Consider the following 27144-nt stretch of genomic DNA (forward strand, 5'->3'; position numbering starts at 1 on the left):
TGTACTCTCACTCACCAAGAGTATCACTTCACTCAAGTTAAATTCACTTTAATCTTAGAAGTATAACAAAATTAAACATTTGTGGAACCCACAAATAAATCCATCCAAATAATTTTGAAGTGTTTCATAGTTAAAACTTTTTTTTTTACTGTAGCTGTTGGCACTATGGAAAGTTTCATTTTCTGTTTTGAAAAATTTGTAGGTACTTCTATCAGATGTCCACAACTACCTCCAGAAAAATACAAGTTAACTACATTAAAAAGCTTTTATTTGCCACAGTTACTGCTTGTCTCTTAGTAGCTAACTAGAGCAATAGCAAGGACAGTCATCTTTGTTGCAAGGATAAGTCACCCAGGCTTTAAATCACAATATATTCTGAGGCATTTACAAGGCTATTTAATGCTGTTCCTTTTAAGTTGCTGATATTTCAAATACTGCATATGGCTACACTTCTGCTAATTTCACTTGTTTATTTTTAATTTTGATGCCATGGAGTAAATGCAAGCTGACCTTAATTGAGTCCATAATATAATTTTACTACCATAAGCTGAAACTAATCTACATATCTTCAAGTGCTCCCATTTTATCTTCATCTAGCATTCATCAACATGTAATATACCTCTGCAAGATCTTCATTACTATTTAGCTGTACAAACCATCTTCATTAGGGTTAAAATAAGAGCCAAGACTCTCAAACATTTTGAAGACATCCATCTGATAGATGGGATACTTCATCTTCCTCTTTTAGCCTTCTGATAAAGGCTTCCTTACACCTTAGATTACCCTTCATTTCTAATTTCTTGCAGCATTTATCTTTTTCTGGAAGGTTTAAATGGCTAAATTGTTTCCTCTTTTCTTTCCCATTACAAGCATTAGTGTTTGTCAGAAGGGCCCAGTGCATTTCAGAATGAAACTTAGGGATTCTGTGCAGGGTAAACAAAGCTTACTGAGACATGCTACTTCGAAGTGTATCAAGGGAATAATGATATCTAAGATTTAGATCCCATCACAACTAAAAATGCACTCTCTCTCCATACTTAATCTTGAAGATATTGTCCTCTATTTTAACAGTCATTAGAACAGATGAAGCGTGGAAATAGTGTTAAAGTTAAGAAGATAGGCAGAAGCACACAATCAGCTACTTACAATTTTCTTAATAAAAGAAAACTTATTGTTATCTTTAGTTACTTGTCATTATCATACAGCTTTATTACTCATATTTAGGAATGGCAACTAATTCAAATAACTTCTAGTCACCACAAATGCTCTATTATTGGGGTGAGAATATTTTTTGCAGCATAGATATACAATAGGTCTTTCAGTAATTTGCCACAAAATGCCTCCATAGGTTATTAGCAACTTGTGTTTCAAATACCTTTCATAACTGCATCTGAAGTTTACCTGCTAGAAATAGAAGTTCTACCTCTTTTTACTTTTATGATAATGTCATGATTTCCTCTTACTGTGTACTTTTTAAAAGTTTTAGGTCAAGGAGTAAACTGTAGGAATGGTTGAAAAAGTGATTCACACAGGTGAACGTATTCTAGGAATGTCAAGTACAGTATATTAACGTTGCGGAGCAAAGCCTGGCCTGAATTTCTTCTTCCTGTCCAATACTGCTAGTGGCTTAGTTGCATACCTACTTTCAGTGAAAAGTAAAGGCAGTTAATGTCTTTAATTTCCACTAGACAAATCAAGAGAAGAGAATGCTCTCATCCAAGTTACTAACTTTATTTCTACATCATTTTCCTGCACTTAAATGCTTTACAAATAAGGAAGCAAGTCAGCTGTACTAATACTTATGCAGTAGGAAATAAACTATACTAACTGTTTTCAGGTCTAGAGACACTAACATGCTGACCTCACAATAGCAGATTTTCTGAATGGGACATCCAATTTAAATCAAGTAGCCACTCCAAGTGACTAAGTGCACAAGACAGTAGCCCTTTGAATACCCTTTGCAACCATGCCCAAAAAACACTCATAACTACTAATTAAGTTTACTTTCACCAAAAGGATAACTAGGTTACATTTATAGGTTTACTGTAAGTTTAATCTGCAGATGTATTGGATCAGCAGTTCTACGCTCCCACACTTTGAGAAGTGCGTATCTCTTCATATAGACTCTCATTCACTGTTTTTATAATTGCAAGTTATTTGGGATTTTGTTAATGATGACTTTTATATAGTAACTGGAAATAGTTTAATTAAAATTAAAGCAATCAGTTCTTTTTAGAGATCAAAATTTATCATTTTGCATTTCTGCATCATCTTTATTTTCACTTCCCACTTTCTGTAAAAGCCATTGTCTTGTAGCCAACTGTTTAAAAATACGAGAAACCACACAAAGTATGATCTATGCTCATTAAAATCAATAAAATGTTGACAGCCTGAAGTCTTAATTCATCTGTTAATATTTCCTCTAGTCTTGTATAAGCCATTGAGTATTGTTTTCTTTCAGAATCCAGTACTACTATTTCGAGTGAAGGAATGGACATTCATCAAATACCAGTGTATACCTGGTTTCAGATTTTGTAAAAGGGCTGCTCCAGAACTAGTGCTTCCTGTTTTATTATGATGGCCCATGATGTCAGTAGTATGGTAGTAGAGGCAGTATGGTAGGAGAGGCTGAACCTTCCTGTCAGTATTGTTACTGGGTGACAGATGGTAGCAAAGGGGCAGTCTGACAAAACAGCATACAATAATGAAGTTCATATGAAGCAAAGATGTGTCATTGAATTCATCCTTGTGGAGAAAGTGGCATCCCTTGACATTCATCAGTGCTTGCTGAACATCTGTTGAGACCAAATAGTGGATGTGAGCATAGTGAGGCAGTGGCAACAGCTAAGTATAAGCCAAGCTACACTTGGGATAGCCATTCCCAGCAGCTGCACCATGAAAAAAGCATCTCAGTCATCCATGCAAATAGGCTAATGATGGTGATTGCTGACAAAAAAAGCATTTTGTGGCTGAGAATTTACTCTATCAAACAGTGTTGTTATTGTTCTTTATATCTGTTGTAGTTTCCATGGAAAAAAAACTGGAAAGCATTACTTTTGGAGCAACCTACATATCCTGTTAAGTTTTAATAAGGCAAAAAATAGGCCACGTGCAAGTTCATAATTGTCAATTTCAGCAAAGAAATAAAGTTAAGGGATGTATAATTCAGTTTGTTCAAGGCTTTTTCTTCATGCAAGAGAATAAAGTTTAAAACTTTCATAAGTCTCATAGCACGTTGTTGATTTCAAACTCTGAAAAGCAGTTCAATTGCAGATGAGCAATTGCAAAATAATAAAGTCACTTAGAATATTTCATGTGGAAATAGGAATACATAATCATGTTGGGCTGTATTCTTAAGTTTTATTTCAGGCTCCTGAGATATGAAAGATATTTAACAGTTAATCAAACATACTATTCAAAAATAGTGGTTGAATTTTTATTTCATCTTCCTTTTGGACCTAACACATTGAGAGTGTTTGTCATTTCTCCCTTGTTTCATAACTATCTAGCTATGAATTTTGTGCAGTTCTGTCCCTGTCCTGCTGTTTTACACAATATTTTTTCAAAAAAGTTTTCTTCCATAATTTAGCTAAATAAAGGATATATACAATATAATTCGGAGGAAAAAAAATGCAGAAAAAAATGGGTTAAGTATACCACTTGCTAATAATAAACACTTGTTTTATGACCTCAATGAAAGATACGCAATGAATTGCCTTTTAACCACATCAGACTTTCCATTTTGCTTTTGTTTTGTATTCTGACAATCTTAAATTCAAAGTGCATTTTAACATACATATCCCAAGTAAAACCAGACATCTAAACCAGGAAATATAAATCTCTCACAATGTTTCAAGATGAATACATTCTTTACTACTAGTATTACCTTTACCATCACATAAAGAAGAAGAGAGGGGGGGAAATAAGTTGTAAGTTTCAGGCTTGGAGTGTATTTGCACTTGTACTATTTCCCTCTGGTAAATTTAAGTATACTCTTTAAGAAGAAATTGTTCTGTAAGATTCCACGGCCTGTACAATGTTCTGTTTGCTAATAGTTCTTATTCTGTTAGGTCTTCCTTTAAGAACAGGGATGCCTATATGACATGCAGTGCTGCTTACAAGAAGCTCAATCTTCAAAATCAGGATACAATTAACATACATGCAAAGCATTTTTGAAGTTCTCTCCAGTAGAGGCTTAATTCTGAGAGTCAGTTTTTCATATTCCTTAATTAAGCGTCTGTGTTGGAATTTTTATCAAGATCATTCTGTACTCCAGGAGCACTTGTAAGATGATCTGATGATTTTTGTTAATTTAAACCAACAACGTAGCTTCAGAAAAACTTGAAGCTGTACATTCAGTCCGATCTGCATTAGCCAACAAAGCCAAAAGATTTTCTTATTGTATACTCTCACCCACACTCCTGAGTTAAAGCTGAAACTGAGAGAACTGACAGCATATTCAGACTAAAAGACAACTGAACCAAAGTTTGACAATAATCAAATGTATCTGTATAAACGGTTGCAATATTCACCAGCTCCCTAACTTGACAATGAAGTGCTGGCAGGCGACTACATGATTGTAGTCACATTGATGTGTAATTATACCAACTAAAGATTATTGTTTATATAAAGATAAACTTTTTGTTTTTTTCCATATTTTACAAGGATGGTGATTTTAGGAATTTTTATGGACGTTTTGGTTTTGTTTTAATTAGACTTAATCTGCACGTAAAGACTTTAGATTGCACTGGCTGACTATCGAACAGCCTGTAAATAACCACTTGAATATTAACTACCTGTAGTGTTAGGGTTGGTGTTTTTTTTTTTGGAACTATTTTTGTTGCAATGTACCAGTCTTACAAGTGACCTAAGCAACCTTCTACTTCACTTTACTATCCAGATGGACTTCTTCATCGTGGAATTAAAAATAATTAGAAAAGCTTTTATAAGTATTACAAAAATGAAACTAATAATTGCTAAACAGGTCAAAGGTATTTTATACTTATGAGCATTGAACAAATAATGAAGAAATGCAGGAAATTACGTTTTCTAGGATCTTTCATGTAATAACCAACAGAAATCTCAATGCTTGTATTTTAATATTCCTACTGCTCATTCTTATCCCTTCATCTTCCACACATGAAAATGACTAATTTATGGTCTTACTTGACAGATGACAGCACTAGACATGGATGACCAGTCTGTAGCTGTCCCAGTCTTGGATAAAGTAATTATTTTCAAATATCATGTCATCTTTATTAATTGTTTTGTTTTTCCCTTCATGGATGGGGTGTTTTAAGCCAGAAGAATATTGGAATTTTCACTTTTCTCATGTCTATGGATCCTAAACTTCTTTCAAGTTTAGTGAAAGGAAAAGATTAGAACTTTCATTACATTACTGTTTGCATTTTTCTATTTGTCTGCAATTAATCTTTTTCTTAAGTATACAGATTTTTAGACAGAATTACCCTAAAGCATTACTGGCTTTTGTTTTTTTAGATGATAACAAAGTATCAGGCAAGTACCACAACATGACATTTTTATTTTATTCATCAAGCACAAGAAGGATAACTATCTTACAGTTTTTACTAGCATTCACAATATTTGGCTTTTCATAATAGTTTATTTCCTTCAATATAAATATGTTGTGTTAGGATACTTTTTGGTTTAACACTGTTGAGACAGTGAAAACCTTAAAATGTACTTTGATCTTACATCATTCTGAAGATGTTAATTTCAATTTCAATTTTACCTCCAGTAAGAGAAATTATTTCACTTGTCTCACCTAGGGAGATATTTCCCTCTAGAGACCCAAATATTTTCTTAATGTGATGGGCAGACAGCAGCCTTAAAACACTTCATAGTTATATCAGTAAAGACTCCACTTGTTGGAGTAGAACTAAGGACAAAACAAAATATTGCTGATGAGAGGCCTTAAAGTCTTGACTGAGAAAGATAATAAAAAAGACTATTATTGACTAATTAAGAATCAAAAGGATGATCATAATTTGAGAAGTTGACATCAAGATTTTTATGGTAAATAGAAAGGGAGGAGTAGCCCAAAACTGACAACATCTATCTCATACATGGATTTCTATAGTGATTGCTTAAGACTTTCTTTATTGTAGCTTCTCCATCCTTAAGCCTATACAAGTTTCATCTCCTTTCTCCCTTATCAGTGTAAACTTTCTCAAACTAGAGCACCTTACAGCTCATGTAACCATTCAAATCAACATTACTTTTGCATGAAGTCTAGGTATTTTCTCAGTTTTCCCATTATGTGACATTTTATTCTTTTTCTACTTGAACCACACTACAAAAAACAGAAGAACATTAGGAAAGGAATAGGGGCATTGAAGCTTTTCATCCATGGTATTTTTCTCTCAGAGCAGGTGGTAATCTTGAAGAAATGCTTATCACATTATGCTGACCATCACAGAAGTTTTGATAGTTAATCCCAAAAGCCTCCTGTACGACTTGCTAGCACCAATGCCTTTCTTGTTCTGTGTAGGACAGACAAAATTAAGTAAAAGGTGCTGTATGTGCATGTGCTTCTTGCTGTTGAGTGATTCACAGGAAGCATTCTACACACCTGAGCTACAGCAAAATCTAGTTGCCTAATATCTTATAATTTATGAAGTACACACTTAACCAAGAAGAATTGTTGATGCTGATATGGATTTCAAAAAGTTTTTAGCAAGGTAATAACACAAATATGCATTTAAGTCAATTTCAGCTTACTATCATGTTTTACATTAAATTCTAGACAGTTCTGCCTCCAAGCAATTCTTTCCAGTGGATGCCTGTGTAGCTAACACCTTCAGTTTTTAAATTAAGTAACAACATAATTACCTCTGCCTGACAATTGAACTATTAAATCTATTTTTAAGGCTAAAAAAAGAATTATAGTTATTTTTATTTGTTCTACATATCACAAACCTGTCATAGGACCACATTGTTCCCAATCTTGATAAACAAGTGCCTGCTAATTACCAGTAAGCATTAATCATGGTAAATACAATGCTAGATTTTTCAAAAGCTAAGGTTCTTTTTGGGGCACTGTAACACAAAGTATTTCTGATGTTTGAAAATCTCTGACTTCAAAACAACACAGTTACTCCCATTTCCTTATTTTCATATGTTGTTGGCTCCTGTTAGCTCATATTTCTTACTCTAGTAAGTACACTACACAAAACAGGCAAGAACTAGTAGCCTATACTTGAAATAGATAAAAATGCAGGACTGGCATCCAAACTGCATTGTTGTACCTCCTCTATCAGCCTCCTTGAAGTGCAGCCTTCAGAGTCTTGCTGCACTGTACTTGCTACTTGGAAATTACTGTTTTTTAAAGTAAACAAGCTTTTTAAAGAAGCTGAGGTCAGCCTTTCAATACACCAAGATCTGTTCAGACATGAGTGCCCATGCCTTCTTGCTCCATGGAACATGCATCAGGTGAGGTTTTCCAGAGTGAACAAGCAGTTTCAACTAAATCATTCACAAATTTAAATGAAGTCTTTTGTTACTTGCTTCACAAAAACAAACAGCATTGTTTTCTGTCACGGTTTTATGTTTTTTGGTTTTCAGTATTCCACATCAAAACATCATGTACTGGCACTGAAGTGTTAATGCTCCAGTTCCAGGTACCTATCCCTATACATTACTGAAGTTATGGGATCTGACCCTTCCAGGAGGGGCGGTCTCTTACTGCCTGGCAGTGGGTGCTGGAGGGTGCTTTCCTAGCTGTTCCAAGCTTTTCAGGTTTGACTCGGTCTCGGGAACTCTCTCTCCTATCTTATTTGATTTATTAGTCTCAATTTCAATTAGATTGTATTATATTGTGTTATCTTGCACTCTGATATAATAGTTAGTAAAATAAGTTTTCCTCCATAGAATGTTGCCACTGTTTTTTTCCTCCCTTCCTTCCCATTTCGTGGGGCCAGGGGGTGGGGCGGCAGGGGCCTACTGCCTCCTGTCACAGGCATACATCTCTGTCACGGGTATAGATTGATCTAGTTAACTCCATGACATTTTTCTTCTGGTCTTTTCCTCAAGACTAATCAATAAGATCACTTACTAACGCTCATTAAAATATTCTACATCCCTAAACTGAAGAAGGTCAAATAGTCCATATACAAAAAGCCCAAGACACAAATAACAAAAGATTCAGTAGCAGTTTGTCAGGTCCTGTAAAGGGGAAAATCCAAACTGGACAATAGCTTCAACTGGTGGATATTTGGAGTATAAGGGGGTTACATACAGACAGTTGAGCCTTTCAAGAATCCTAAGACCAGTACAAGCATGAACAGCTACTCTTTTTCACTCCATTTTTTCTTTTCAATTTCAGTGAGACTAACACCATACATTTTTAAGGCAATCACCTGTAGTCTTTCAATTTTGAGCCTTTAGACCAATTTTCAACAAGTTTTGATAGTACATCCATTTGAGAGTACCTATATTTCTTGTGTCAGAAATCCATATCCCATCTGTACATTGCATCCAGGATTTCATAGTCTATTACACACCAGTTATCTTAGAGAAATGAAGTGGCTCCCTTGTATAGACGTTACTCCATAATTTATATTGTTCCCTGGTTGATCAGGGATTCATCTTTGAACAATTATTATAACTTTTAAAAGAATTATGCTTAACAACAAGGGATAAAACACTTGTTTGCTATTTATGTAGCCAGTTAACTTTTCACAACTATGTAATCAAGACAGGGCAGAACTGTTTGAGCACTCCATATTATTACTTATTTGGCAAATGGTCAAGAATTAACAGTAGTAGCAAGCTGTACTGGTTATTTTTCCAGATTGCACGGTGGAAAGTGTGAACAGGGAGCTGCTTTTTAATTGTTTCTGTAAACCAGCACAGATCACCTGAGCCTAGTTAATAACCTTTCTATTGTTGCAACCCATCTGTCTCCTATAGAGTTGTTCCCCAGCAGAGGGGACATTACAGGACCTATGAAGAAGAGTGACTTCACAGCCTTTGGAAATATATTATGTTGACAGTTACTGAATTTCTTATTTGACAGCCCTAAATTCTTGCATCTTTAAGTTAGAAATAATATCTGTATCTTCTAGAGCAAGAGATGACTATGTAGAGCACAAATTTGTGAAGATATGTCAGCCAAATGGGCAATGTCATGTGATATTTTCATACATCTCTACAATTTTGGGGAATAGATCAGTGCAGTATATTGATGCAAAAAAAAGAGTCTCCAACAATAAGGGGGACTAAACTACTTAATGTTCTTTAAGCTCCATCAGGTCGAATAACTCAGAACCAAGGCTGTTTCAAGCTGTCCTGCTAGACATATTATTCTCCCAGTTTACAGCAAAATTAAATCCCCTGCTACCTGTCAAAAGAACTGCCATAAGATCATAACATGTACGTGCTTATGACATTATCACTTAAGATATCCTCAATTAATTTTGAAAGCCTAAGACCACTGATCTGTTTCACATCCTCACTAACATGTTTTAGGAAGTGTCCTCTTTCAATTCTTTCCTTGACTCTATTCATCTTTGCATACCTTCAAAGTCACTAACGAGCAGGGGAGAAAATAAAATTGAATACATTACTTTCTTCTATTCAATAGGTTTCTAGTACCCACTGATATATACTACTCCATGGTCTTCTGAAATCAGAGGGAAGATGCTCTTAAAAGCCAGCCAGTATGAAGCTTTATGATAAGCACAGCATGCCATGGTTTTAGAGGAAATGTATAAATCTCAGTCTCTAGGCATATTGCAAAAAATAAACTAATAACTAATGTAAAATATCACCATGTGGAAAAATTACCACATATTTCCTTATAGCACTGGTTTCATTTTGTTAAAGCCTTTATACACCTTTACAGCTATATAGACAAAAGCATACAAGCAGTGACTGATAATGATATAAAGAAAGTCTAACACCAAGACTCCTCCACTCTAGCTTCAGAAAAGATATAGCAAAGAGGAGAAAGCATTAACTTAGCACTGAAGGAAAAACATCAAGAAAAACAATCCGCACACCCCAGTTACAGTAAGATGTTTTAACATGCCATCTGTCCACTTCAAAACACAAAAGCATCAGTTGGTACATAATTTCTCACTTACAGGATAAAACGTAGCAGTTATTCCTACACATGATAATAATTTACATCACTTGAGACTTCTAAAGTGAAATGTTTATGATTAAGAGACTTCCAATTGTTTATGTTTCTAAAAATTCTTTCCACCACTATGTAAAACATTGAGATCAGAGAAAACTGAAAATCAGTTATAGAGCTTCTTGTCCCAAAGTCACTGAAAATGATAATCCATCTATTTTCAGAGATAGAAAGGATGCACACAGATGCCCAGGTACTTATGCAGAAAAAGGTTCAATATACTTTTTGTTTAAAAAAAAAAAAAAGGACAGTATTTATGATAAACTGAAATTTAATAGGTATATCTTTTGTAATTTGTTTACCTCTATAGGCTAAAGACTGCAAACTATAGCAGTGTTAGCTCTTGTCAGAAGAGTAATTATGCAACTTTCATGTGCTTGTTGGCAGTTCTAGCTATAAAATTGCACCTTTGCCTTTAGAACTTATGACACAAGGGACCACATAACACTGTCAGGGAGATTTTTGTCCCTAACAGGTTAAGCATTGTATCATACATTATGACTAGATACAGGCAGCTACACAAGAGACCTTTGAATCTTGTTCTACACTGCTTTATTTCCTTAAAAATATGAGTTTCCTCCACACTTCTGTTCTCAGAAACCTCTACTCACACAGTTGAGCATGGAGTATAGCTGATAAGGGATCGCAGTGGCACCTGTAACTATTACTGTCCACACCCTCTGAACTATCTGAAAAGCTAGAAATAGTTCTCATTGAAGTGAGCATTCATTTCTTGAACTCCACAGTAATTACTTAGATAAGAAGCACCGAGTTCTTATCCTGTTACCACACTGCTATACTAATATTTACATTAAAGCATCTTTAAAATATATATAATTGATATTCAGGCAGTAGTTGTCATTGTTTAACATCTCTAAATTCTACAAATAAATTCAAAATCTAACAATTTTCTCTATCACACGGTATTTAAGGGACATTGAGAATAACATAAAATTTAGTCTTCATTATTACCAGTCACTTTTAAATGAGGAATCAGCTAAAAAGTTTATTTTCTACGTTGGAGAAGAACTCCACATCAGAAGAAAATTCATGTTTTGGTTCATGTAATTTTGCAGTAGCTCTTCTTCCAGAACCAACCATAACTTCTTATTGTCATTCCAAAAATATTAAGTGATGTAACAGTTCAAAACCTCTTCCCTGTTTGTTTTTCCTAAAACATTCCCTAAGAATATATTGGTCAAACCTTGTTTTATAAAGCATTAAGAATTTTTTGTAATGGAAACTAAGAACCTGGTTATAACAAATATCTAGAAAATTCAAAGACTTAAAACACCAAAAATTCTGCCTGACAGCAGAATACAAGCAATAGAAAAATCCATAAAAACTCATTAATGAAGCACACAGGGAAAGCAGATTTCTCTTGATTCTAACATAACAAGTCCTCATTGTAACATACAAACTTCCACGATAATATTTTACTCTTAAGTAATAATCCTATAGTGTTTTCCTCTGATTCCTCAGTAATTAATTCTATCCTACCTCAACACAGTTGGTACATGGTTAGGAGTCTGACATTTTTCAGAGGACCTTGTTATGCAGGTCAAGTTATGCCATTCTCATGGCATTCTCTATATATAGATTTTTAATAAGAGGATGAATATTAGGGGACTTTTTTCTTATTTAGCTTTTAAATCTATGGTCAGTTCCAATTCTAATGGAAGTCTAATGAAATGATAAAGAACTTAAGGTGAAAAATTATTAGAAGCTTGAATGCAGGCATCAGCTAAATATTTAATTCATACTGAACAATATTTGAATGAATTTTCAGTCAGAGCATTCAGAAAAATTAAATAGTTACTACATTATAGAGCTGGAAGCAGCTAGAGAAAGAACGGGAATCCAATTAGTTTTTAAATTTAAAGACACCTGAATTCTTACCCAGCTCAACAAACATGACCCTCCGAGATTTCTTGGAGAAACAGGCAGGAGGAAAAGCATTCAATTATACAGAGTAAGAGGGGACTTGCTTACTTTAAAAATGCATGCATGCAGTTGTGCGTATATACGCACTCTAAAATTTCCATTTCTTTTTCTTGCTTGTTTAAAGCTTGCTAAATGACCAGCACATCGTGGTGTCAGACTGATACAAATAGTTGCTAGTTCTTAGTCTTTGAAAATTGAAAAGTGACTGAAAAATAGTCAGGCTGGCAGTAAGAGGTGTTAGTCTGAAAGTCACTCATTAACATGCAACTCTTACCTCCCTTTGGTAGCAAACATTTCAGAGCAAATTGAGTTTTTCAGGTCTATACAACTCTATACCTAAAAAATAAAGTATCATCTTGAGAATAAGTGTTATATTATTAAAAGAAAAAAAAAGTGACAAAATTTGCTCACTCCTGGTCAGTACTGTGACTGAACTTTAAGATTTTTAATATCATACAAATTTCCTGAAGTAAACCCTTATGATTTGACACTGTTTTTCAACCAAAAAATTATAAAGATAGAAATCTGCTGGTATAAAGCTGCAGTTCATTTTTCCTCTGCTTGGGGAGGCTTAGAGGTTGAAATAACAGCTCTTCACATGTACTAGTAATTAACTGAACTCCATGTATCAAGACAGTGATATGACATTTTTAAAAAAGCTTTTGTCTAGTGTCAAGATTTGGAACAGCTAGTATTGAAGTTTTACAAGTTTGGGAACCAATCATACAGCACCAAGTTTTTATGGTCTCAGATTTAGTGCTTAGATTAGACACTTCCTCAAAAATAATTTTTTGACTGATCAAAGCCTATTTTCTCCATAAGATGATCTTACCATCTGCCCCTACAAAACATGTTCCCCCCCACCCCAGCACACAAATCCGTTTCCATTCATGCACCTTGAAGACCAATGTATTGTTTTCAAGTACTGGAATTGTAGCTTGGGCTAACAGATTGTACTTAGGTTAAACTTCTGAAGCATCCAAGTATCATGTGATAATCTCTTCTAACTCAACTGCAATAAGAGTTGAATCTTTCATTCTGGAACAGTTCTTTGGCAAACAGTAGTAATTTTAATATACGTACATATTTTGGGGAACAGAGAGAAAGAAAATTAGAAGTGGATTTTTTCAAGGAGAAAACAATGACTTTTTTGGAGAGATTTCATGAACAGTTTTCAAAACCACAACTAGCACACTTGTACCATAGCTACAAGTTCTGCCTTTTTTGATTATATTACAAGTGGCAACATCAACAAGTAGAAGTGTTGCGTGTCACTCAAAGTTTAAGGTTTACATAACTACAGTATTTCAAAGGTTGTTTTCTTTCTACAAGAACTGTTGCAGAAGGACAACATATAATGTTAAATTCATATTCCTCAGAATCATTTCTGAAAAAAAAGTTAGAAAAAAAGGAGGCGGCAGAAGAGTTCTGTCTGCATGCTCTGAATACAAATTTAAATGCTTCTGCAGATGTGTTTTCAACACTTCAATAAGGTAACTAGTTATAGACAAAGAAAAAAGTTTTGAGTCCATATCAGAGGTAGATCAAACCAAAACATATGCATAAATCTTTTTCCTTGTCTCACCCAGACTAGTTATGCTGTCATCAATAAGTTTTTCTAAGTGCGTATTTAAGGATAATCTAAGTACTTTATCTTGACTGAAGTCACAAAATCAGTACCCAGTGACATCTTACTTCACCACCTATATGGAATCAAATAGTATTTTAGCACTGCCTTCAAATACAGACCTATAATTAAGTTAGTCTGCTCATGCAGAAAATACTATGCAAAAGTGGAAACTCAGTTCTTAGAAAGGCACACGTTTGTTTCTTGAGTCATGCAGGACAGTTTCCCTGTATTAACTCAAAGTATTTACCTCTCCCCAAGTACAATTTTGCCATAAGCTTCAAAATGCACACTGTGTTTCACAGAATCAAAGCTGGCTGACTTACAACTAGAAAAATCACACATGACATCTAGTTTCTAAGGGAACAACGTGGTAGAGTAATTTCACTCCCTTCACCTCAATTCAACACTCTGCTCATCCTCACAGCATACCCAGCTCTGGTGAGGCTGCACCTCCAGAACTGTGTTCAGTTCTGGACCCTTCAGTTTTGGGTCTGGTGCACAGATCTTATGAGGAACAGTTGAGAGATCTGAGGTTGCTCAGTCTGGAGAAGAGAAGGCTCTCAGGAGACCTTACAGCTCTCTACAGCTGTCTGAAAGGATGCTGTGATGAGGTGGGGGTTGGCCCCTTCTCACACTTATCTATCAACAGGACTAGTGGGAATAGCCTCAAGTCGCATGTGGAAGAGACTTAGGTTGGATGTTAGGAAAGATTCCTTCTCTGAAAGAGCGTCAGACTCAGGAAAGGGCTGCCCAGAGAGATGGTTGAGACACCATCCCTACAGGTTTTCAAAGAATATTTAGATGTGGTACTAAGGGATGTGGTTTAGCAGGAAAATATTGTTGGTAGGTGGATGGTTGGAATGGATTATCTTGGAGGTATTTTCCAACCCTGAAGATTCTGTGTTGCCAGTGGGCTTGCCATGGGGAAATTACACATTGGTGTTAATAAGACAAAACATGGACACACTATCATCATACACTGAAAATTACTGACCCAAGTGATCATTTAACTTCGTGCTTCTTAAATGTGACACTGTTTTCTTTTGGTGTAGAGAGAAAAGGGCAACCATATTCACAAGCCTAGGAGAAACATTCAAATGCTCAAAGCACACCATTGCATCACACATTTAGGTAGACATATTCCCTTCCAACAATCAACCTGACATTTAGTCCATTCTCCAAGCAGCTTGATACAGACATCAGCCTTGGTCAGTCTGTTCTGGACTGCCTCCTACCCACCCTCTTTAAGCATTTAGCTACAGCTGTCATTCTGTCTTAATCCACAAGAAACCATAATCATAGAATTGCTCAGTAAGTAGTAAGTTATTTTTCCCTTCATTTAAAAATACTGTGGACAAGATATAAATTAAATACCGTTTCTGCTTATTTCTCAGTTGAACTGCTGGTGCTGTTTCAGTGTTCAATAATAAAGAATTCTTGATTCCTCAAAGCAAGACATTTTGCTACGTACCTTCCTTTAGATCTCCTGACAAATAGCTGATTCAAGAAGTGCTTTCTCTGGAGTAAAGAACGTCTTAATACAACAAGACATTTCAGAACTCTCCAGTTCATAGAATTTTAGGCTCTCTGCCAGATTCTCTCATGTAAGTGTACATTTGAATTTAAAAAAGTCGAAACAACAGAACAAAACACACAAGGTAGGTAAAGTCTTGCAGCTCAATTCCATGTGAAACACTTCCCAGATCTAATTTAAACATCATATTTTGAAAATGCACAAGTTTTTCAACCCACCTTCTTTCAATTTAGAGGAAGTTAACTAGCTCAGAGCAAATAAGTGTCAGAATTGTATAAGCGTGAAAAAACAGGAAGGAAATATTCTGTTACAATACACAAGGAATAGAATCATATATAGAATGGAAGACAAGTAGTAAAAGCTAGGTTTCAGGGTTTTTTTTCCTGCTATTCATCAGCACTACTTTCTGCCAAGATCTGGCAGCTGGCATAAAAGGTGGCAACACCTGTTTAGATCCTGCAGATGAAAGAATCTATTTTCTCCTTTGGGAATTTTGCATCTCTGTAGTGTGACCCCAAAGCCCCTTGAGCATAAATCATATGTTTTATTTCAAGGAACAGGTGTGACCCTGTAGCCTTCTCTCTTCAGAGACCACAGTAGATACTACAAACACAGAAACTTGACAAAGCTAGGAGGTTTACTTGGAGTTATTCAAAGTTTATTTAAAACTAGCAGATGTGTATCTGCTTTCCTAAGCCTTCCTGATAAACTACTTTCCTGAAAAAGGAAATCAGGAGAGATTCACAGACATGTCCTTCAAAACCAAGGCCAAAAATACCAAGGAGCATAGATTATTGCTCTTATTTGGGGAATGACTTATTTATAGCAGAAAATACACTTCCTGGAGAGTTTTCTCCTTTTTGTAGGCAGAATGCAGAGTCCTCAATTTGTCTATAGTACTTGTTACCAAGGAGACCAGGTTTTAAGTGTTAGACTTGTAATGCTAACAATGAGAAAATAAATAACTATTTATGTCATTATAACAATATATGTCAATAAAATGCTATGGCAACATTTTAAGAAGCCTAGATGGCTCACCTGAAGAATTAACAGACATATCAGAATGGAAATCTAGAAAACACAAGTTCACTTTGATGTACTTGGAGAAACAGTCTAGAATAATAGCTACGTTTTAACAGATAGTTCTGATCAATTTTACAATAGGAATTAACAGATCTGGAGGAGAACAATTTACTCTCCAGCATTTTGTTGTCCTTTCAGATAGAAATGTCCTAAACGAGTCCTGTGCTATTGGATGGTCCAAACCATCACCAGCAGTTCCATTTTTTTGCTCTTGAGCATATCCATATTCAGCTTTTTAAACAAGATTCTGAATGGTCTTGCTATATCTGAGATACCTTCATCTTTTAAGGAGACAGTATTTAACAAACATACCTAAAGCAGTCTATTATTTCAGGAAAATGTATCTAACTAATGTTCTGACCACTTTGTCTTAACTTGGACAAGTTAAAGCTTCATTTTATTCCAGTGCAGAGCAATTTTATATTACTTTACATGCTTAGAAACAACATCAACTATACTATTCATACTCACTGCAAGCTTCTGCACCAAAACAAGATTTAAAAGATATTTCCACAAAGACTCATGTTCTGTACTTTTAATGAGACTCTCGTAGAAGGGGCACACGCTTCCAGTACTGAAATAATTATGTTTACAAGTTGCCAAACAACTTTCAATGCCCCTTTCTAGTAATCTCCAGATGTGAATAAAATGTTTCCAGCCTGAGAAGGAAATCAAGTTTCAAAAATCTAGAATTAACATCTACTGCACAATGATAGTATGCATTTGCAACAGAATACACAGATGTAACTTGTAAAATATGTTGGCTTATTTTTAAAGCTTCAATATTCATAAATGAAAATTTCTCTTGGGATTGAGAGACTGTGTATAAATAGTGGCTGCAGTCCCACCATGTGTCTTGCATTTCTTCCATAGTGGTAAGGCTGCATTTTAAGAAATAGCTTGACAGCTGTTTCAATCTCCCTATCTGGTTTCAAGATACTTTGTACCATTTCTGTCACTAAAGCACCTATTTGTCTGTTGTAAGCATCATCCTTAACAGAAAACATACACACATTACTACACACTTATTTGCATATATGTGCTGTCACTTCACATACACTGGTACCTCACTGCAACTTTTTTTTTTTTTTTTTTTACACAGTAGTAGTAACATAACCATAATGACAGCCTCAGACTGACATCTGTGTAAAGCAAACACAATTGTATCCTAGTTGAAAGGTCTGCAGGAAGAGAAGCAGTTGTTAACCTATATTGGAATCATCTGATCATAGAATATGAAATACTCTATTCAAATCATTGTTGATTGATAGACTGTAGTGAAGGTGAGACAGCATGAAACTAACCACTACTGTCACAGGACATGGAAACAAAGCTAAACACTGTGTGGGCAGTACAAATATTTAGGGTCATAAATGAAAATGACCTTTTGAATGGGCTCTTTCCCTTTCTGTTCCCAGTCACTCATCCCCATACCATTGCTGCTTCCCCTGTATTAATGCAGCTGACTTCACAGCACTGCAGCAAATTGAACTTAAAGTTATTCACATAGAATTACAACTTCCACACAAACATGGTCACAAGGAGAAAAATAAATCACAAGACCAACCCAGATTATTTCTCTATTTACCACATTGATCTTCCTGACCAAAGAACGATAGGCTGAGGTCTAGTAACTGGCAGGGAATGGGACAAGGGAGGGAGACTGTAAGCTTCCTGCAAGCTTTAAGTGCTGTTAGATTATTCTACTATTTAAAAAGAGGATAGGATTAAAATTCCTGACCACTCTTAGGGATATATCAACTTTTAAAAACCTAGATGTCTATTGAATATTATATAAATTATGCCCAATTGAGGGGAGAAACGTGGGACAAATTCAATTCAGCTGTTCACAACTCAGGAGAATGCATGTATACTTACATCAATGGTAAGAGGACATGGGGCTGCACTGTCCATACAAACTCAAAAACTGCTCATTACTTTGTAGCTTGGCTTCTAGTTACCTGCAACAGCACTGAAAGCTTCTCACTCCTCCTTTCCATGTATGTAAATACTATTCCTGATTACAGTAGTTAAAATATAAATTGCCTTCGCAAGGCAAGTAGGTAAGTATATACAAGTGAATTCACTTGTATGCTTTGTCTTCTAATGACTTACACCAGAAAAGTATATCTGTTTATTATTTGATTATAAATTTTTCAAGGTACAAACACAACTCTATACAGCTTGGTCCGGATGAGAAATTAGAACCATACAGTTAACTGCTTTATTCTAATTGCCATTACAATTACTGGTAAGGTGTTCTTTCACATACAGACTAATCAGAAGGTGATCAAGTTGAGGGACAATATTTAGTTTCATAAGCAAACTTGGAATTACTTAATTATAGCCAATTGAGGTGTGAGATCCTCCAAACAAGAAGTTACCTGGCCATCAGATATCTGGTGTTTATTTCCTCACTCATCATGAATGAGCACAGATAGGAACCTAGACAACAGGAATGAACACACCCATGTCATACCACACTCAATTCAAATAGCAACATACAACCAAATGAGCTGAATACAGAAACAGACCAGTTACTATTAAAAAGTCACTTTCAAAGCTTTGGCTCAATATTGACACCATTGATTATATTAATCCATAAGTGCTATGTAACTCCAACAGCAAGCAGAATGACGGTCTTGAATATAACATCTTTTTCTACCCCCGGATGTGTTTTTGCTTCTTACATTCCCTTCAGTGGAAAGTTGAAAAAGATTTCGCATATTTTGATCAAATATATTAATTATGAATTACAATAGACTAGACGTTTGTAAGGCAAGTGTTGGTAATATATACTATTACAGAACTATAATAAGCAGCAAGTAAATTAAAGGAAATTTCAGCCAAGTCAAATGATCTGACTGTGCCTGATTAGTCAAGGACCTATGTTAAGAACAAAAGAAGAATGGTATCTGAATATTAGACTTAAATTAGCAAGTTGTTACTTTCTCTCACATAGCAACAAAACACGACAGCATTACAAGACAAATGCCAGGCTGCGCATTATTAGCTCACAAGTATCATTCCAGTCAGTCCCCTACTGCATGGAACTATTTCATGTTTTAAAAAACTATAAAAGGGACATTCATGAGTATAAGGCTAGGTTAACTTTCAAGTTGTTATAATCATCTGGAACAAGCGTGGGCTCAATCTCCATTTTACATTTCATGTAACTCTTACCAGCTAGAAACCGTTTTCAAATACTATAGTTACAATTTGCTCTCTGAATAAATTCAGACAGTGCATCACAGTACAGAACTTCCATGCCCTGTATCAATTATACTAGCTATCATGCACACAAGATTTAGAATTCCAGCATTATGAGCCAACATTCTGTAAAATAAATGCATTTCCATATATCAGTTTTTATTTAATTAGTAAAAGGAAAGAAAAGGAAAACTTAACATACAAATATCTACAAATTGTGCTTTTACAACTAAAAATCAGAGTTCCTGACACCTTTTAGTTCTCAGCAATTTGCAATAGTCTTGATTAGCTACAGACTGTACTGCCTAAGACATGGGTAAAAAAAAAAGCAACAATTTAACTGTCAAACCAAGATTCAGTGTTATCTGACTGTGAAACCATCCAAGAGCAAAGACGTTTAACATCAGCGTCTGCATTTCCAGTGCAAGACTCCTGTGTATAGGCTGCACCAAACAAATAAACTACAGTGACTCATTCAAATTACAGCAATGTGAAAGTTGCTCTGCTTCCTTCTCATTAGTCAAGCCCAGATTAACAAGAAGTTAGTATTTGAAGAGTTTCCACATTGCTATCAGACAGCTGGCACAAAGAATAAAAATATCTTTTGTGAAAATTCAAGCACTGTTTACTCATCTAAATCAAGTAAATGAGCTGCAGCCCACTTGCTCATTGTAAGCCCTAGCAACTTTTGTATTGAGTCAAATTAAGTATCTCGTCAACAGCAACTATCAACAAATTATTAAGCAAAATAAAAAGCCCAAAAGATTATTTGTAGAGTGCACACACATGGGAAACACACAGGTACAAAGAAGGAGTTCTGGTGGAATCATTTCTACTTCCAAGCCTGGGTAAAGGTATATCTAAAGCATCTGCCTACAGCTATGGACATAAACTCCATGAGGGAAATGAACAATATTTTAAATTGATTACATTTTTGGCTTCCACTTCATACCGTGATAGCCACTTTTCTTTGTACCTTTTCAAGATCTGTATTATTTGGGAAGAGGGAGGAGTGAAGGCTCAAACTATACAGTTTCTAAGACATAGACAAATAATATGCTCAGCAACTTAAGTAGTAAACAACTTTATCCACTTCCTATCAGTTCTAATACTCTGTTTCTTTTCTTACTAAGAAGGTACTCACATTCCTGAGGAACACATGGTAACAACCAAGACTTCTCAAAACAGAAATGAATCCATTTCTGCATGTTTAATTCCAACTGCTTCCTTTGGCCTACTCCTTTCTCTTCAGAGCACTCTCCAGCTGACCTTGAACCCCTCCACCACATTTGATAAGTCATGATATGACAACACAATTCAAGTTCTTCAGAGAATCCCTCTATCAGAGGATGAGCTTTCTTTACAGAACTCCCCCTATGTATATGTGGATATACATATATTGTGTATATCCACATCTATTCATTTTCTTTATTCTTTCATTCTTAGTCCCATCCACAGATCAGCCTCAATTCCATAGTTATTTTGATCTGGAATACATTCAGAAAAAACATGTTTCTTAATTTTTTTTTTTTATCTGGAATAAAAAATATTTATGCATGATACTGCTTACTATGCAGATTTTACAGTGTCATACTATGGTACCATCTGGTCCTGTCCACTTGGTAAAAAGTCACCCAGTGGTCCCATGTATTCCCTCCCAGCTGTTCCAGATTATTCTGTCCTAAAGAAATTATATAGGAATAAGTTAATTGTGTTTCAAGAGCTCAAGAAAGAAAAAACTCATTCATGTTAATAGAAGCTAGCATGAAGTATAGTACAAGTTCATTTTCCAGCATTATATTACAATCTAGAATTTTTCCTATAACTGGTCTGTTCATGGCAAGCATGTCCAGCTTCATACCCCACAAACTACAGCTACAAACAATGTACTGCTCTAATTAGTCGCTAGATGTGTAAGCTACAGGCTACACTGAACTGAAGAAAATTATGGTAGCTCACTAAAACCCAGCAGTAACGCACACTAATCCTATTATCAACATCTTGACAAAAAAAAAAATCAAATGAATGAGCATACAATTATTTTAATTGGTTATGTGGGGGAAAAAAAAGGAAACAATGTCAAAAGCTATTAGACAAAAATCTATTAAAAAACATTTACTGAATTGATAAGATTTTGCGTTCGCATAAAACATCAAACAAGACAGCAACTGCAGACTTAGCCCTTGATAGGCAGCTGGATTTCTGGCTTTCAACCAGAATAGCTTAGTTTGTTACAACAATTCTGTCAGACAAGAGTTAGTTCATTCCAAACATCCAGCCCAGGATGGGATTTCAGAATACCATGCTGTTTATCTGGTTATCATGAAAACTCAAGGCAGGCTGAGCCAGTTCTTTCTATTGGAGGCACAAAGTCCACCCAATGAACTGAAACAGCACCAGGTAGATCTAAAACATTGTTACAGTGCTTTCCCACTTTGTTTATAGGATCTAACACAAATACAAACACCACTATACTGGACAAATATAGGAAGCTACTATCTTCAGCAGTTCACCTAGAAGGATAGAAGGTTTGAAAATTCACCTGAAGTAGCAAGATTGTGTGTCAAGCTTTCAGTTTCTCTTCTCAAAAACTACATTCATTCTACACATATCACATGTTGTCTGTTCTTTTCAGAAGAATGCCACACAGTGTGCACATGCAAGCTGGAAATTATCCAAGTAGCCTTCAGCGCATTGAATTCATATGATGGTAATAAATTCTGGGCCACGAGTACGTGCTTAGGGTGTGTATCAAGGAATTAAGTAACAAAAAATTAAAATAATGGATGGTAACTCAAAGCTTCACTGTTAGGTAAACATTTAACATGGAAAACAGAAAGCCACAAAACAAAAGGACCCAGTGTGTCATCACCTTGGTACCTGCACATCTGAATTCAACTTCCTGCTTCTTACACTGCTTGACTATTGAATTTTGTCTATAGCAGCTACTCTTGATAGGAAATAGACCTACTTAAGGATCACCACTAGGTAAAACTTTTAGTCTGTATTAGATTACTTATGAGGTAAGGTGTCTATGCAATGCACTTATATCATCATAATGCATCATAAATATTGCATATTTATCAAAGTTTGCATAGAATCTCGGTGCAATTTTATGTTAGGATATCAGAGGGAGAGCAGATTTTCTAATACTGAAAGCTCAATACCACCACTTTTTCTTCTCTTTTGTAATATAATGCTATTAGATCAGTGGCACACATTAACTGGTCATAAGGAAAAACCCTCACAGAGAAATCCATTGTCACTGAAGCCAAGTAATAAACTATGCACAAAGAAAGTTAGTCTACATTAGAAGTTCCTGCACATCTCCTCTAATCATACTGAATCTGTTGGAGCAACCAATCTTTGGGCATTTCCTTCTACTATGATGCATGGATGCATCAACCTCTTATGACCTACTACTTCTATGCAAACAAAATTCATCTACAATCTGAGAGAGCACCTGAAAGCCAACTAGTTGAGAATTTTGACTAAAAAAGACTTATGAATTGTTGTGTACTCCATACTGCTAATAATGGATTCTATGGGAGAACATCACAGACAATTCTAGCTGATTCAGCCCTCAATAATCTTCTCTCCCACCTGCTACCAAAACCATTAAACAAACGTGCTGACAACCTCAGATACCATGCTGGCTATCAGTACCAAATGGTAGGGAAAGGTCTAATATTCCTACAACAATCTTCATGTAAACATTTAGAAATGAATCTGTTAGACATCTCTGTCACATGATTATCTTTGTTTTGTCACTTGGCATTAGGTGGTTACAATTATCTGTAAGCTTTAGCAGTAAGTATTACTGTTTAAAATTTTGATACAGAGGCTCCAAAAACAAAAGGAAAATTCAAGTTTTAAGAAGCAAAATAGCATGGAGAAACAGGTTCACTTGGAGTGAAGATACACTCTCTGCTGGCATTTCAAAGAAAATTTTCTATTTGTTTGTTCCTTTCATAGCACACTCGAATGCCTCTCTCAGTATTCACAGGTCAGTACTACACTAGCAGAAGCTTTCAGCTGCATTCTAATTTTCCCCATGAACATGAATTCTCAAAGACTGTATTTCTGTTGTGAGTATAACTGATCAAATTCAGATTTAGAAAATACACTACTTTTCTGACATTCTTAGAGAACACTTAAGAAAATTACAGGCAAGTGATTTTGCAGCCTGCAATCATTAACAATTGTGCAGCCAGTTGCACGTTAATGATCTTATTCTTCACAATCACTGCTTACAGGGAACCCATAAAAATAGCTGTAGAACTAGTAGTAGCAGTATTTAGAATTTCTCTTATAGTAGGCAGGGAAAGTTCTGGTATACAGAAACCTAAAGTGGGTGGAATTGGGAGGGAGGGGCACAAATAAGGAGAGAGGAGATATTCGCATTGAGTAATTTGGTTGAGAAAAAAATATTATAAGGATTGAAATGACATAATTATTCATTTGCTCACAGCCTAGGAAGTCACAGATGGACCTAAATAGAGGTGAAGCTGCCATGGGTTTTACCTCCTAGATAAGTTATTTAGCAGTTACCTCCAACACTGATAAATAAACATATCTGCTTGTAATCAGAAGGTGTTTAAATTTTCTAAAACAAAGTTTTAGAAACAGGCAACTGTTAGATGTTATTAACCCTCAATAATTTTTTCACATGGCTGCTTTTACTTTCATGAAGTAGACATATTTTACAACTACTGTATTGGTTCCAGATGTTCATCTCATCATTTGCATTGATATTCCTGTGAGTTTGAATATATCAATAAGTGCTATCATGTAAAGGTTTGGAACATACTTTGACCTTAACAAGCATTAAATAGAAAGCTTTTTTCAGCTTAACAAATGAAAAAGAACAGTTTGAAATTACCGTATCACTAATTTCTATCTAATATAAATCTATAAATGGTCTATAGATAGAATAATGACTGTTGTGTATTAAGGCAGTTAGTAGAGAATACCACAGGATAAGATCACTATGAACTGACTGCTTTTTTTTTTTTTTTGCCATACAAGAAACAAAGACTTATGGAAAAACATGCTGCTCAGAAAAATACCAATCAGTAAGTAATATCTTAAATTAATAAGAATACTCACGACTGAAGAGAAGCTAAAAAAGTTATTTTCATAGTGTTATATGCAACTGAAATATTTCTTGAATGGCATATACTTTCCCACAGGCTTGAAGCAGCTATTTTAAACACTCATGCATGCCTACAGTATGCAGAATGGAAAAGGATTTTCAGCCCTCTGTGATTTTACGTACCGAAGGGTTATAAGACCTAAAAATTCAATGTCCTATGTAAAGAACTGCAAAATACATACACCATATAACTTTCACCAACTTATTTATGTAGCTCTCCTAGATATTTTAGCTTATTTAAATACAAAATTAAGTGTATTGCTTTTCCATTTCCTTAAACATTCTCCTAACGTTTCTTCCTATAATATGGAAATACATGAACATCACTTAATTTGAAGATTCAATAGGTTTTAGCATACTTGTAATTTTTTATTTTTAATCAGATGTTCAAATCAGCATGCAGGCATCACAACCTTTTTTTGGAAGTTGGATTAATATGCTAATTAAGCAGAAATTATGTAATTTCAAAGGCAAAGAATAATTTAAGAGGTAACACCCTGGGTTTATATAAGTAAAAGACTTCTCATCTTATGGGCACTGGCTCTCACAACTTGTTCTTCATGCTACAGTTCATATTAGTCACCTATATTTAGATAAATACGTTTTTAGATTGATTTCAAACAGCAGAAGGTTGATGAGCCATCCTTTCTTTCCTTTCTTCTAGAGAGCCTTTGGAATTACTTCAAATATCCCTTATAACGATCATCCAATTTTTTTTTTTTCTTTTTTCAAGCCATCACGCAAGTAAGTAAAAGCTCACTTCAAATCTTTGCAGATCAATGCTGTTATGCAACACATGATTAGGCAGCATATTCAGCCCGAAGAAGCCGTATGTTCACAAAAGCTCCCTACAGATCTAAAAGCAGCTGAACTTCTGCTAGTACTCTAAATCACATACCTGAAAGAACTCTGTGGATCTAGTTTTGTGACTGAGGCTCTAAGTATTAAAATACATTGTACTCACAAGTATTCCATTTCTATATTTGCAGCTCAGCTTTGTAACAACCTATAAGAAAAAGAAAAAAAAAAACAGACAAATGAAGAGATTTCTTAGTGTTTAAAATAAAGGTTTCTAGAAGGGAAATCAAGTAGTAGTACTCTTCCCAGAGATTTCCTCAGAAAGGAATACAGAATTGGGCTGAAGTCTTCCTTAAGGCCATTATTAGAAATCCTGCTGAACAGGTGACTTTCCTAGAAGGGGCCACAGGACAAAAACAGTCAGACTAAGATGTAAATACTCATTCCCCTTCAGTAACCTTACAAATGGCTAAGAAACAAATGTCTCATAATCACTTCCTCACAAGTAAAAATGAAAGGAGATGACAACTGTGCCTCCTAGCAGACTACAAAGCAATAGTAAATAACAAAGAAGAAAAATTAACTCACCCTTTTCAACATTCAGTGATAATTCAAGAGGAGTACAATCTCCATCCAGAGAGATGCTGCCCTCTTTGCTGCCAAACCTTAACAGAGGGTGAGCAGGGGTGGATCAAGGCTCTGACCCTTCTGGTCACTTAGCTTCATTGCTTGCACCTGAGCTCCCTGAGTTAACCATGCCTTCTCACCTGGTGCTCAACCATTGGCTCAGGCTGTGGCCTAGCAATTCTGGAGGACCCTTTGGCAAACAGATCTACCTTCTTGTGAATGCGAAGATTGTGTTTTGAGGTTGTTACATCACGGTTCAACTGCAGAAGAAACAACTTGAAGGTGAACATATTTTTAAAGCTGCTTGTGGAGGTATTTCAGAAAGCCTTTTCCAACAGAGACAGTAACAACAAACATAGCAGGCTAAGGACACAGCAAGCTAAGCATCCAGTCCAGGAAGTCCAGATAGTCTAAGACTTGCTTTGTCTCAAGAGAAAATGGTATTTTAGTCTTTCCCATGGCCTAATTCACAAGACATCAGCCAGACACAGACAGTGTGTAACAGTGAGCACAGCCACATGCCTCTCCTCTTCAGGTGAGCCCAGAGCCATAGCACAATAGGCCATCAGCAACATGGGTATTTCCACCACGGAAAGAGGCCTATCTCTGCACTGTGCCAAAGCACTAACAATCCCAGCCCACCTCAAACCACCATATGATTACTAAACCAGAGCTGAAATGGTGCTCTTGGGTCAGCAGAGTGGAATGGTAATCCCAGATGAGGCTTGCCAGGGCAATTAAGTCTATCAGTGCACTTGACACAGTTATTAAAGTATTCACAGTTAAAATAGCATTAAAGGAGTTAGTAAAGCACTGGGAGTAGAGGAATATCCCACAGTTCAAACACACATGTTCTCAGTAGCTCACCTATTATAGTGCTATGTAAGGATGCAGATTTTTTTTCTACCTGGTTTTACTCGAAAGTAAATCACCACTGTTTCTATATGTATTATGTATTAATCCCAGCTTTCCTCCTTTTGTTCACTCTTACTATATATAGAGAA

General features: G+C 35.5%; 1 long non-coding RNA gene across 2 annotated transcripts; it reads right to left on the reverse strand.

Annotated features, from left to right (window-relative positions):
* Window positions 1–2591: 2591 nt before the first annotated feature.
* Window positions 2592–26355, reverse strand: LOC149919840 (uncharacterized). Of its 2 annotated transcripts, none has more exons than XR_016463713.1 (5): window positions 26102–26355; window positions 25614–25721; window positions 18735–18795; window positions 12378–12439; window positions 2592–2795 (listed from the first exon to the last, which is right to left on the reverse strand). It is a non-coding gene; the product is annotated as an uncharacterized LOC149919840 (long non-coding RNA). The 2 variants fall into 2 exon arrangements; XR_016463712.1 differs by lacking the exon at window positions 2592–2795 and adding an exon at window positions 5489–6503.
* Between the last annotated feature and the right edge of the window lie 789 nt (window positions 26356–27144).

Source organism: Phasianus colchicus, chromosome 1 (assembly GCF_987193195.1).
Source record: "Phasianus colchicus chromosome 1, bPhaCol1.hap1.1, whole genome shotgun sequence".
NCBI classification, from domain to species: domain Eukaryota; kingdom Metazoa; phylum Chordata; class Aves; order Galliformes; family Phasianidae; genus Phasianus; species Phasianus colchicus.